Source organism: Cavia porcellus, unplaced genomic scaffold (assembly GCF_034190915.1).
Source record: "Cavia porcellus strain 051 isolate PalLab524CR breed Dunkin Hartley unplaced genomic scaffold, mCavPor4.1 scaffold_1, whole genome shotgun sequence".
Taxonomy (NCBI): Eukaryota; Metazoa; Chordata; class Mammalia; order Rodentia; family Caviidae; genus Cavia; species Cavia porcellus.
The window spans coordinates 129886077-129898067 of NW_026947484.1; the positions used below are offsets into that span (position 1 = coordinate 129886077).

At 47.3% G+C, this 11991-nt stretch overlaps 1 long non-coding RNA gene across 1 annotated transcript; it reads right to left on the reverse strand.

Moving 5' to 3' along the window:
• Positions 1–7724: 7724 nt before the first annotated feature.
• On the reverse strand, positions 7725–9087 carry LOC106025527 (uncharacterized). Its single transcript, XR_001199112.2, has 2 exons — positions 8842–9087; positions 7725–7989 (listed from the first exon to the last, which is right to left on the reverse strand). It is a non-coding gene; the product is annotated as an uncharacterized LOC106025527 (long non-coding RNA).
• Positions 9088–11991: the final 2904 nt, after the last annotated feature.

Below are 11991 nucleotides of genomic sequence, written 5' to 3' on the forward strand. Positions count from 1 at the left end.
ACTATATAGAAACACACACAAATGCACATGCACATGAAGATTTCACCACCTTTTCTTAGTACACCTGGGCACCAAGACTTTAACACATAGGCTTTTGGAGGGACATTCAGTATCCAAACTATAGTGGGGCTCAACTGAGCATGGCTTTGCAAATATGAGCTACTTAAAGAGTTTGGTTAACTAGCTCACAACAGCAAACCTCTTTTTCCTGTACTTTGCTCTTTGGCCTGTCAATGGAGCAACTCTCTGCCTTTTTTGCCCTCTCTGTTCTTTCTGCATGATATGAAGTTGAGCCGGGGGAGATCTAGTTCTCACTCGTCTCTGAGCTGAGGGACAGCTGATTAGAAGCAGATGCCATACCCTGGTGGGGTCCTGGTGGGAGTGGTAGGGCCGTGGTGGACCTGGCTCCCCCATGCTGACCTCAGACCTGCACCACTGACATGTCCAGGCCGCAGACTCTCTGTCAGCAAAGCCGCATCCGTTCTGCAGAAAGACGGTCACTGTGGCTGCCCACACCCCCAACCCAGCAATTTCCCTGCCACGGTGAGAAACCTCCTGCATTCCCGGCCAAGACCCAGCTTTCTCCAACTGGGCCTGGAGTCTTGGCTGGGGGAGGGAGCAAGGCCAACTAGGTTCTTGGAAAGGCATAGGCTGACAGAGGTCTCTGTCACCTGCACATGATTCCTCAGCCCTCTTGTACCAGCACAATGCCAAACAAGGCTCCTAGGATCCTACTTGCCATGTGCTAGGCCCGGTGGTAGGGGCTCTGTGTCCTGTCACTTAATTCTGACTGGCAACTCCTTTAGGTCCATTTGCTAGCAGCTTTTGTGGTTGAGGCTTGGATAGGTTATCTCTGCATACAGCTGGTAGGCTCAGAATCTGGACCCAGGTTATCAGACTCCAGAGACCATGACCCAAGTGGCCCTCTGCAGCCAGGCCCTGTCCATTACTCTTACCCTCAGACACTCCCTGTGCTTTTTGTTCCCAAGGAGGCCAGGTCAGCTCCAGAGCTTCCCCGGAGGCTTGTGTCTTGGCACAGGGCACTGAAATAGGCACACAGAATGCTGGAGCAGCCTCTGGGGAGAGGAAACGCGGACTCTGAACAAAGTCAAAGGGTTAGGGTGCTTTCTGTTGGCTTAATTTGGGCAGTGTTCAAGGGTCTCTTCACAGAAGAAGCTATAATTCTGGTGTTTGTCTCTGAAGTTCCCCCGGGGACCACATCCCAGTCCCTGTGCTGGAGCAGAGTCTTTACCAGCCCTTTGTCACGTCCCTAAGCCCCACTGGGCACATGGAGGCTCTGCTGGTCCCTAAGGTTCTCCCAGAGATGCCTCCTCTGTCCTTTAGCAGCTGCACTGATGTTTCCCTGACTGCTGTTCCTTCTCTTTGGCTGCCTAGAAATTTATCCCCTTTCCTTTGCCTGGGGTGTCTGCTCCACTTCCTCTATCCTCTTGTGTTGTGTTTCTGGTGCTTACGTCTGGTGCCCGTGGACCATAAAAAATAAAGCCAGAGGCTCCACTGCTGGACTCTACTTTGGCTTCTGTTGGTTGTTCAAATACTTGAGAAAACCAAAACAAACAAAAACAAACAAATGAACAACAACAAAAATCAAGTCAGGATGCTCCACTGGAGATCCCCTTCTCTGTTCTGGGCCGGAGTTACCTTGGTGGCCCTTGGGTGGGTGAGTTGGCACTGAGACTTACGTGAGGCCTAGGGGGAGCAGGTGTGGGCAGCTTTCTGGGACTTTCAGACCAAGAGGAAAAAGGAGACCATTTACATTTTGCAGGTCTGGAAAGGGGAGGCAGCCTCAACCCCAAGGAAGGAAACGGGATAGCATTCTGATTTAGCTGACCGGGAGCCCAGCGCAGGAGGAATAGCCACAGATGGCTGTGAAGAAGCCACGAGTGTGGGCAGGCTCTGAGAGTGGAGTGAGCAGGGGGCAGCCCGCTACACGCTTGGCCATCTTTGGAGTCATCTCTCTGGAAGGCCCCTGCAGCTTGTGTTGCGTGCTGGTTGTCAGAGGGTCACTTCCTCCTGACTTCGTGGCACCTCTCAGTGGGGGAAGCCAGCATTCAGCTAGCGTGGCTGACATGTGAAGGTTGTGCCCTCCACCTCCCTCTTTTTCAGTGTATAGAGATTCCTGGTCAGTCAAAGAGAAAGGAAGCTGCAAGAGAAAGGTGTATTTTCCCTGTTAGTATATAGATATTCCTTACTGTACCGTGTGGTCATGTCCTAATATGGCTATCATAGATTGAAACAATCATAATTCAAAAATGCATTTAACATACCCAACTTCCCAAAGTAGAAACTGAACACTTGTATACTGTAGAGTACAGGCTGTGTCTCCTCCTCATCCTGTGGCTGGGGGGATCCAGCAGGGAACTACCACACCCGACTTTGTGAGAGAGGATCACACTGCATATCGCCGCTGGTCCATGAGAAAGATCCAAATTCACAATTGGAAGTATGATTTCTAATTGACTGTGATTGCTTTCACACTGTTGTGGAGTCTAAAAATTGTAAGGTGGGTCGTCTGAAATCGGTGACTATTTGTAACAGATTGGATCCAGGTTTGACTAAAATTACAAAACCAAAGAAATGCAATGGTGTTAACTCCTTAAATAACTGCTCCTGTTGTTTTTTTTAAAAAATTTACATACTATATTTTAATCATTAGTTTATTCTTTATTTAGTTTTTATTAGCATTTATTTGTAGTACATAATGATAACATTTATCGTGGCGATTCGGTACATGTATGCAACACATCTTAATTCTTTTTTGTCTGCTACCCTGTTCCCCCCTTCTTCTTCCATCTCTAAAGAAACATTTACACACAATGGAATATTACATTACCATATAAAGGATAAATTGGATACAGCTTGAGACCATAATATTAAGTGAAATAAGCCAAAGACATAAGCTTAAGTAGCACATGCTTTCTCTTGTATGGGGAAACCTAAAATATAAATAAACAGCAAAATAAAAGATAATAGGAAGTATGGAGATCTTTTGCAAGTAGAAAGGGAAGCAGGAGATGGAGGGAGAGGAGACACAATGAAGGAAAGGGGATACAAAAATAAAATTGGAAAAAACGGAGATAGATGTCTTACAAATGGGAAAGGGACCAAGAGATAGAACAACTTTTACTGATTAAGAATTTACTGTGTGCCAGTTCCTCTCATGTACATTATTGTATTTAATCCCCCAAAGGTAGCTGTTTTGCCACCATTTTAGAGTTGAGAAACTGGAACACACAGAAGTTAACCACCACTCCCCAAAGTTGCAGGGCTGGCAAAGCTATGAACTGGGCTCTTAACCCACATATCCCTCCCCGCTAAGTCCTCCAACCACAGATCCCACCTCCTGCTCTGTCTGTGAGTCCGCTACGTCTGTGGGGAGCCTCTGTTCCTGCAGGAGGAGCACCGGGGTCCGGAGGCAGAGGGCTGTGGAGACGGCGGGCCTCCATCAGGTGCCAGCTTCCCACAGCAGCTGTGTTCCATTATAGTGGGGACAGCAGTCTTCAGAAAGCCACTTTTGCCAGGGTCTTGAGGGAACAGGATGACCACAGCCCGTGAACCCCTGGGGCCCTTGGATTCCCAATGCCCACCCCACAGGGTTTCATAAACTCGTTGACGTTGACGGGGCAGTGTGTGTGGAGCGCAGGAAGCCCGGGGCCCTGTGGTCTGCCAGTGTTGCTCAGAGTTTCCTGGGCTGTCTTTCTGTGGGGCCCTCTCAGGCCTCTGCCAGGCCAGTTCCCCCAATCTTGAGGCCTCCTTCCTGACTCTTATCTGACTCTGAGTCAGTGAAGCCTCATTTTCAGGGTGCTGAGGCCCAGGCGATCTTTTGAGGCTCCAGTGATGGCCTCAGGGAGCTGATGGTTTCAGGGGAGCCAGCACCACCAGGTGGGCAGAGGCAATGCTGCTTCCAGCCAGAAGACCTGGGCTCCACACAGAGCCATGCTAACAGGCAGGGTAACCCTGGGAAGATGTCTCCTCCTGAATCCTGCCCTCATCCACCTGCCAAGCCAGACAAAACCCTCACCAATTGGAAATGTGTTCTGCTGGTGTGGGAGATTCTCAATCCCATCTTCTAAAAACGTCTATAGGTTGAACTTAGCAGGTTCCTGAAGAGGGAAAAGGCTTTACGGGCAAAAGATAACCTAAGGCAAGACACAGAGTTAGGGTTTAACACACACACACACACACACACACACACACACACACACACACACGCATACACACACACACACATGCATACACACACACACATCCTTTAAACTTTTTTTGTGCCAGCAACTCTCCTATACTTTTACATATATGAACTCATTTATCTCTTTTATCATCCTTATATTGTAGTATTAGTTTGCCCTAATTTTGTAAATGAGGCAGTAGAGGCTCAGAGAGGTAAAGTAACATGCTCAAGGTCACACAGCTAGAAGGAGGACATAAGAGCTGACCCTCGGCAGCTGGGATGAGAGCATGAGTGGAGCACAGGTTGGTACGGCTGGCTGCATCCGCCTTGCCCATTGCTGTAGGCAATGCTGTGTGGTGTTGGCCCTTAGTGAACGGTGCAGACGTTCCTGAAATGTGTACTTTGCAGAAGGTGCAGCCTTCGCTGCTCTGGAGCCACTGCCCTTTCACACAATAAAGGATGTGGGCAGGGCCAGTATGGGCCCAGCTCTTAGACCTGTAAGGCTGGCCACTACCCGTCAGTGGGTCCATCCCAATGGGTCTGCTGGCCTTCACTGGCATGAGGCATCCAAGAGGACAGGCAGGCATTTCATGGCTCTTTAACCTCTCTCTGGGCCCCAGCCCTTGGCTGGCCTCTCCTTCCTGAACCCTGGTGTCTCTGACTCCCTCCCTCCCTAGGAGTGTTTTAGCTTTTAGGGGCTCAGGCTCCACCCAGGGCCAGTGCAACAGGGGAGAGGGGGAGGACACAGACAATCTTGTAGCCCAGGCTCCCTGCTGGCAGAGGCTCCTGAGAGACAAGGCTGTCTGTAGGGCTGGGGAGCTGTGGCTTAGGGAGAAAGGAGGCTTCCGTTCTCCGTGGCACTCAGACCCCACCAGGAATGTGGCTCCGGGCCAGGACGCCTCTGGGCAAGAAAAGATGACTCAACAGAAACAGTGTCCCGGACTGGGGGTGACTGGAGCCACCATGCCAGGGGCTGGTGCCAAGTGGCAGGGCGGGCGAATTCATGATCCCCAGCCCCATCCTTTAGACTCTGCTGTGCTTACTGGGGTCCTTCTTTAGATGCTGTCCTCTGCCTGCGGTTTTAAGACCTTCATAATGGCAAGAACCTGCTCGGAGGGCTAGAAAGGATAGTGCAGAGCTGGCCTGGGCTGTGCATGGGAGTTCCAGCCAGGCAAGCCAGCTGGAAGCACATGTGTTTAAACAGGCACAGACACTCACAAAGTTCTTCCAGGCTAACTCTAAGAAGATCTGGAGGATCTTGAGGATCTTGAGGATCCTTTGTCACCAGACGCAGTTGCCACCAGGGACTGTAGTGGCCCCATGGTTGGTACAAGCCTCCAGTGCACTTGCAGCTCAGGTCCTGAGCAGAAGGATATGGTGTGGTGTGAGGACAGACAGCTGCTCCTGTCCTGTCTGTTAGCTGGTGCCCCGAGTACCCTCCTCCCCGCTGTTACTTGCCGATCTCAAGCATTCCTCATGACAACCCTAGACAGTCAGAAGGTACTAGGCCTGCCATCATTTTCTAGAGAGAAAACTGCCATAGAAGGCTATTAGCTTGCTCATGGTCACCAAGCAGTGAGGGGTTAGAGTAAGTACGAGTGGTAAACATTCTGCTTGATACATTTTCCCTCACCCTAGACCCCTACTCAGTAGAGAAAGAAAGGGGGCAGAGTTCCTGTGACTTTGTCTCTCCCCTGGGTGCCACACAGCGACTGAAGGTCAGCAGGGATAGCCCATGGAAACACTGACCCCTTTCTAAGAAGCATTGCAACATCCGGTGATTTCCTGTGCAACATCACAGGGTGCTTGGAACTGGTGAGCTGTGAGCACCGCTAAAAGCCGGTCTCCTGCCTTAGTAGGCTGTGTAACTTTGACAACTAATTCTATTTCAATGTGCCTCGGTTTTCATACCTATAAAATGGGAAGAAAGTATACATCTCTCCACTACCTGTCCTAGCAAGATGAAATGTAAAATGTAGGGCCACTGCAGCCTCAGACCTGGCCAGAGAGAAAGATGGCCATTGCCTGGCAGTGGCAAAAGGTGGGCTGGGGTAGCATGAGGCAGCAGGGAGGCCCAGGGGTGGGGAGAGAGAGGAAACCAGGGAGGGGCCAGGAAGGGAGGGCTTGCAGCTGATATCACACTGTGAGGATCCCAGGAGGCCAGCAGAGACCAGGATTTCCTTTCATAGCAACTTAGGGGAGAGTTATTTTGTTCTTAATCCATCTGCCTGATGGAGATCATCTAAGGGTAAGCCAGGAGCCTTTGGTGAGAAACCAAATCAGAAAAACCCTACTTCTTCCCAGGAAACTCCTTTGGGCAGCTCTGCCCTAGACAGGTACCTGATGATGGGCAGTTCCCTGTTCACTGACTTTTGTCCTGCTCTGACTGGGCTTGTTGGCTGACCAGTTCCTGTTGTCCCAGCAACAAAGCAACAATATTGGTGGTGGCAAACAGACATGTAAAATCACTTAATTATCCAAACAGGCACGGTGCCAAGCAAGGGTGTTTACAGTTATGTTAGACTTAGTCATTCTTGCAACTAAAATGTAATTGGGATGATCCTACACATGCCTGAAATAATAGGTCTCCTAACAAATACATCTTTTGAAGACATTACATTGTACTTACTCCAATTTTATCACTGAGCTAATTTTATTAGAGTCAAAACCTTGGCAAAGCAGTGGTGTGCATGGCAGGGACTTCCCAGCCGCCCATTCCTCAACTCTGTTCAAGGGTGTATTAATACTAGCAGGTCCTTCTGTTTAGGATGTTATTATGGCTCTATTCTGGGACATCCTGTAGTGGTTAGTTTTTGGAAACATCATTTAGCTCATAATCTCTTAGCAACAGGACTTTGAGGGCTAACGGCCGATGTGTTATCCAGCAAAGGGTTGTGACTTGTGGGCAAACAAGCCCGCAGTGCTCACATCCAAGCTCCCTCTGATTATGAGTTTAATTGTTCCGGGTCATTGAGCATCCTCAGCACCCACCACGAGTCAAACTTGCTTTGTTAGGAGCCTGTGAGCATTTGCTAAGCGGTCTCGTGCCCAGGGCCTGGGGGACTTTGAGAGTCTTCAAGTGCTCTAGGCTGTCACAAGCACTTTTCTGTTTGGCACAGACCGGGAACTGGTGTCCAACTAAAAAGAGCTTTTACTTCCTGCTCTGCAGATGCCTGGAACACCATCTCACCCTCAAAACACCCGACTGTGGCAGTGTTAGGGCATCATTACATTCAAATGTCCACCCTGCAGAGCAGCTGAGTCCTCACAGGACCTTTGGTCTCCATAAAGTTCTCTGGAGCACAGCACTTAAGGGTCACTGCCACAGCTTGCTACCACAGGTCAAAGGCCACACAAACTGTGTATGCTGGTGGTGCCAGAGCCCAGCACTCAAGAGCAGTGTGGCGCTGCCTGTCACGGGAGCTTGCAGTTCTCTTTGGACTGCAGCTCTTTATAGTCCCTTCCAGAGGTTGAGACCATGGTTTTTCAGCTGTGTGGGGTAGGAATAAAAAATGCCTAAAATAGCTATCACATATTACAATGAGTTACACTTCTGCATCTTTATTTATTCTTTCAAACCTTGTAAGGATGTGATATTGTCTTCATTTACAGATCAGGAAGTTGAGGATTGGTGTGACTGTCTGGCTCCTAAGTGGCAGAAAACAGGTTCTTGCTGTGACTCTGCAGCCATCCCTCCCCTGCTCCATTGCTTGTGAGCAGAGGTAAACTCTGAGGCCAGAGTCAAAGCTGGCCTCTCCTCAGGCCCCGGACATTTATTCAGTCACATATCTTCATTGAACCTGCAACAGTAATATTTTCAAACATTCCTTTTCTAAAGGAAACTCCCCCAAATTACATAAGCCTCAAGCTCCCCAGGGAACTTGGATCTACTCTGCTCATGATCTATCCTACATAAAAATTTACTCCTCTTTTCTTTCCCTTTTCCTACCTTGTTTTCTTCTTTTTAGGGCTTTTTACTAACACCATAGTTTTTATATATTAATCTCATTTATTACACACTGCAGGCACCCCTCGGTAAATGTTTTGGGTAAATGAATGTATGCAGACACAGACCATATGCTTAAGAATCCTGTGTAGTAGATGGAACTGTGATTATTTCCATATTATCGACAACTAAAAGTGTGAAAGGTGACATGCTCAGCAGTACTCATTAACAAATCCAGTTCCCTTTCTCTTCTCTGAGCTGCCTTTGAACCTGGCCGTGTCCAGATTTCCCCTGGCCATGACACCATAATGTGCTCATAGACTAGACATCATCTTGCTGGTGCTTCATCTTTTACTCTTCTTTCTCTCCACAAACTCCCTGACTCCAAAAACTCATCATCCACTTCCCAAGTGTCTCCTAAACTCAATCACCTCCATGGCTCCATCCCCTACAGGATCTTCCTGAGCCTCTTGAGAGGGCTCTCTGCCCCGGCTTCATCGGTCTCCAGCTGAAATCAGCCCATGGGTCCTCATTTCACAGAGGTCGTAGTAAATCTTCCCCACAGCAGCCCTTACTCTCCACCCCAGCTTCTGAAACAGCATCTCCTTCCTGACTCAGAAGTTTCGCACATGCTCTACCTTCTAGTGCCAGAATATTCTTTTCCTCTCTCGCTCTCTCCCTCCCAAACGACTTGATTTTTACTCACCCTGTGGTGTCAGAGCACACATCAGCTCCTTCGCCTGAGTCAGAGCCTCGGTGAATTGTTTTTACAGCTCTGTACATAGCTGTGGTTAGAGTTGCTCACACTAACTGGGTGCTGTTTGCCTGTCTTGTTTGAGCTGTTTTTGCTGCCCCTCTCCTTCCTCCCCACCTAAGCTCACAAACGGCAGGCAACGCGTTTGTCTTGCTTGTGGTTGAAGAAAGATGTTTATGTGTAAAGCTCGAAGATAACTGATCACATTAGCACTGTGTGATTATTTGGGTATCTAGGTCCCTCCTGTGCTATGCCTTGTCATCTTTACTGGTTATTTGCATAGCTGAGACTGGGTTCTTGACATCTGGGTTGAGCCAGCAAGAAAAAGGACAGCTTTTCTGAGTTATGGTTTGCTTCTTGTTATCTATTGCTGAATAACAAGCTGTGCAAAATTTAGTGCTGTAAAACATCAACCATTTCACTATCCTCACAGATTCTTTGGGCTGTTACTGTGGGTGATGGGGTCTGAGACAGATTCTGATGTTGTTAGGAGAAAGGAACAAAGAATTGGACACGGCACAACAGCAAAGATACAGCAGCAAAGTTTATCAAGGTCAAGGTACTCAGAGTGAGTGAGCTCTGGCTGTCAAAGATGTCACAATTGCCATTGGCATAAAGAGTAGGGGTTTTAGGTGTTTGAGAGGGCACCTCTCATTGGGGCCTTCTAGAGCATGATTAACAACATGATTGACAGGATGCTGGGTCACGTCAGCTGCATCCTTTCCCATCATGCACTTTGTTATAATTGTGTGTAAGAGAGAAGCCCTCAGTATGTGTGAATTTTCTTCAATAGGCTCCAGGTGAACAAATATGTTACTGTAATCCACATAAGGAGGTGTGGCAAGCACTGGTCCCAATTTGGAATTTTGGAATTTTCCAGAGCGTATTTGATGGCAGAGGTCTTTGTTTCACTTATTTCTGCCATCCTGTAGTAAATGTTAAGACAAGGCTTTGCCCAGATTTGGGTGAGCAGAGGAGAGCAGCCCTGTAACTCCCAACTGTACTGTCTGTATTAGATCTGCAAAGAATTCTGTGGGATTTGATAAAACATGAGAAAGATGGCTTGCATCTCTGCTCTCTGATGTCTGGATCTCAGCTGGGAAGATTCTGTCAGGAAGAATTTCATTCACCCAGCACCTGACTGAAAGTCTGAGTTCAGCTGGCCTGTACCCAACCTGTAGCCTCTCCAACATGATGGCCTCAGGGGAGCTGGATTTTCGTGGTGGCACAGGGCTTTAAGAGTAAGCCTTCTGGAGAACAAGGTGGACATGGCAGCCTTCTGCTCCCTAGCCACAGGAGCCACATTGCTTCTCACAGCAACCTGAGATTTCTCAGGTTCCAGTGGAAGCTCATAGATCTCCATATCTTGCTAGAATTTGTGCTCATATTTTAAAACCACTGCACCCTGGAAGGGCACAAGCTAGTTTTCCTCTTACTCCACTAGTGAGAATGTAGTCATTTGGCTTCAGCTAAATGGACAGGGTCGGGATTGTTGTCTCTGGTTGGCAGCCATGTTCCTGCCTTTGACTCCACTGTGGGAGGAAGGAAAGTTGGATTTTGGCAGACTATTAATGGTTGGCCTACAGCCATTGAATAGCTACTCCATATATGGCTTTCTTTATCATAGGAAAAAAAAATCAAAGTCCCAGTGATGGTGTCCACTGCAGTCACACATCCAGTGACTGGATGTTTGTGGAGTATCCAGCTGAGCCATTATGAAGACAAGGTAGTCAGACGCAATGCCCCATCGTTAACTTCAGAGCAGAGCTTTCAGGTGCCAGAACATCATTCTTTTCCTCTTCCCTCCCTCCTCTCCTGCTTAATTTTTACTCACCTCTTTGATTCCAAAACAAGAATCAGAGGTATTCCCTTACAGGACCTTCCTTCCATGTCTACATAATTTGCCTCAGAGGTGGTGGCAAACTCAGGTGGCCTTAGGTCTTTTAGACTTGAGAAAAATCTGCTTTCCTTTTTGTCTTGGTGCTTAATTCAGTCTATTTCCAGAGTAAGAAACATCAGTATAGGTTAACTGAAAAAAAATCACACTCTACCCGCAAACTGATTCCAGATAGATCAAAGATCCAAATGTAGTAATAAATTCATAAAATGTCAGGGGAGAGAACTAGAAATAGACAGTTCACAGGAGATAAACAATGGGTCAACAGTGGTCTGTACAGACATCCTCTGAGAATGTGGGGGAAACAGGAGCTCTTGTGCATTCTTGTCAGTGTTTAAGCGATGGTTTTAGAGGGAGGGTCCGGCAATTCTTTCAAGATGCCTGATGTTTAGTCACTCTTTACTCCAGAAACTCGATTTCTAGGTATTTATCCTATAGATAGACAGTATTCTCACAAGTCACCAAAACTATGTGGCAAAGAATATTCACTACAAGCTGTTTTAGAATAACCCAATAACTGGAAACCACCTAAATGCCCGTCCATGGGAAATACTAAATAAAGTAGAATCCCAGGCAGCTGTTAAAAAGAATATGGTAGATTTGTTAGTATTCACAGTGATTCCAAGGAACACTGATAATTGGAAACAAAGAGTGAATTGGAGAAAAATATGTGTAATGTCATTTCATTTGTACTAAGAAAGAAAACAAGTTAATATAATTCATATGTCTAAAAAAAATACCTGGAAGTCTGGGGCTTAATGGAAGGATGCTACTTAGAATAAGTCAGGTGTGGATTCACTCTCTAGCACCAAAACAAACAAAACAACTTGAAGAAAGTTGTGTAAAAATTTTCTGTAGTTAGCCAGGCGTGGTGGCTCACGCCTGTAATCCCAGCACTCGGTAGGCTGATGCAGGAGGATCATTGCGAGTTTGAGACCAGCCTGGGCTACAAAGTGAGCTCAAGGCCAGCCTGAACTACATAGCGAGACCCTGTCTCAAGACAAAAAAAAAAATTTTTAAAAAATTTTTTGTAGAAAATTCTATGGAAAGTTTTTACAATGATTACTTCAGAGAGAGTGAGTTTAAGACAGGAGCAGCAGGATACATTTTAGTTTCCATTTTATATCCTCTCATATATGACTTGCCTTAATGGACAGGTGATCTTTTTTACACAAAAATGAAATCTAGAATGGTGATTATCTCTA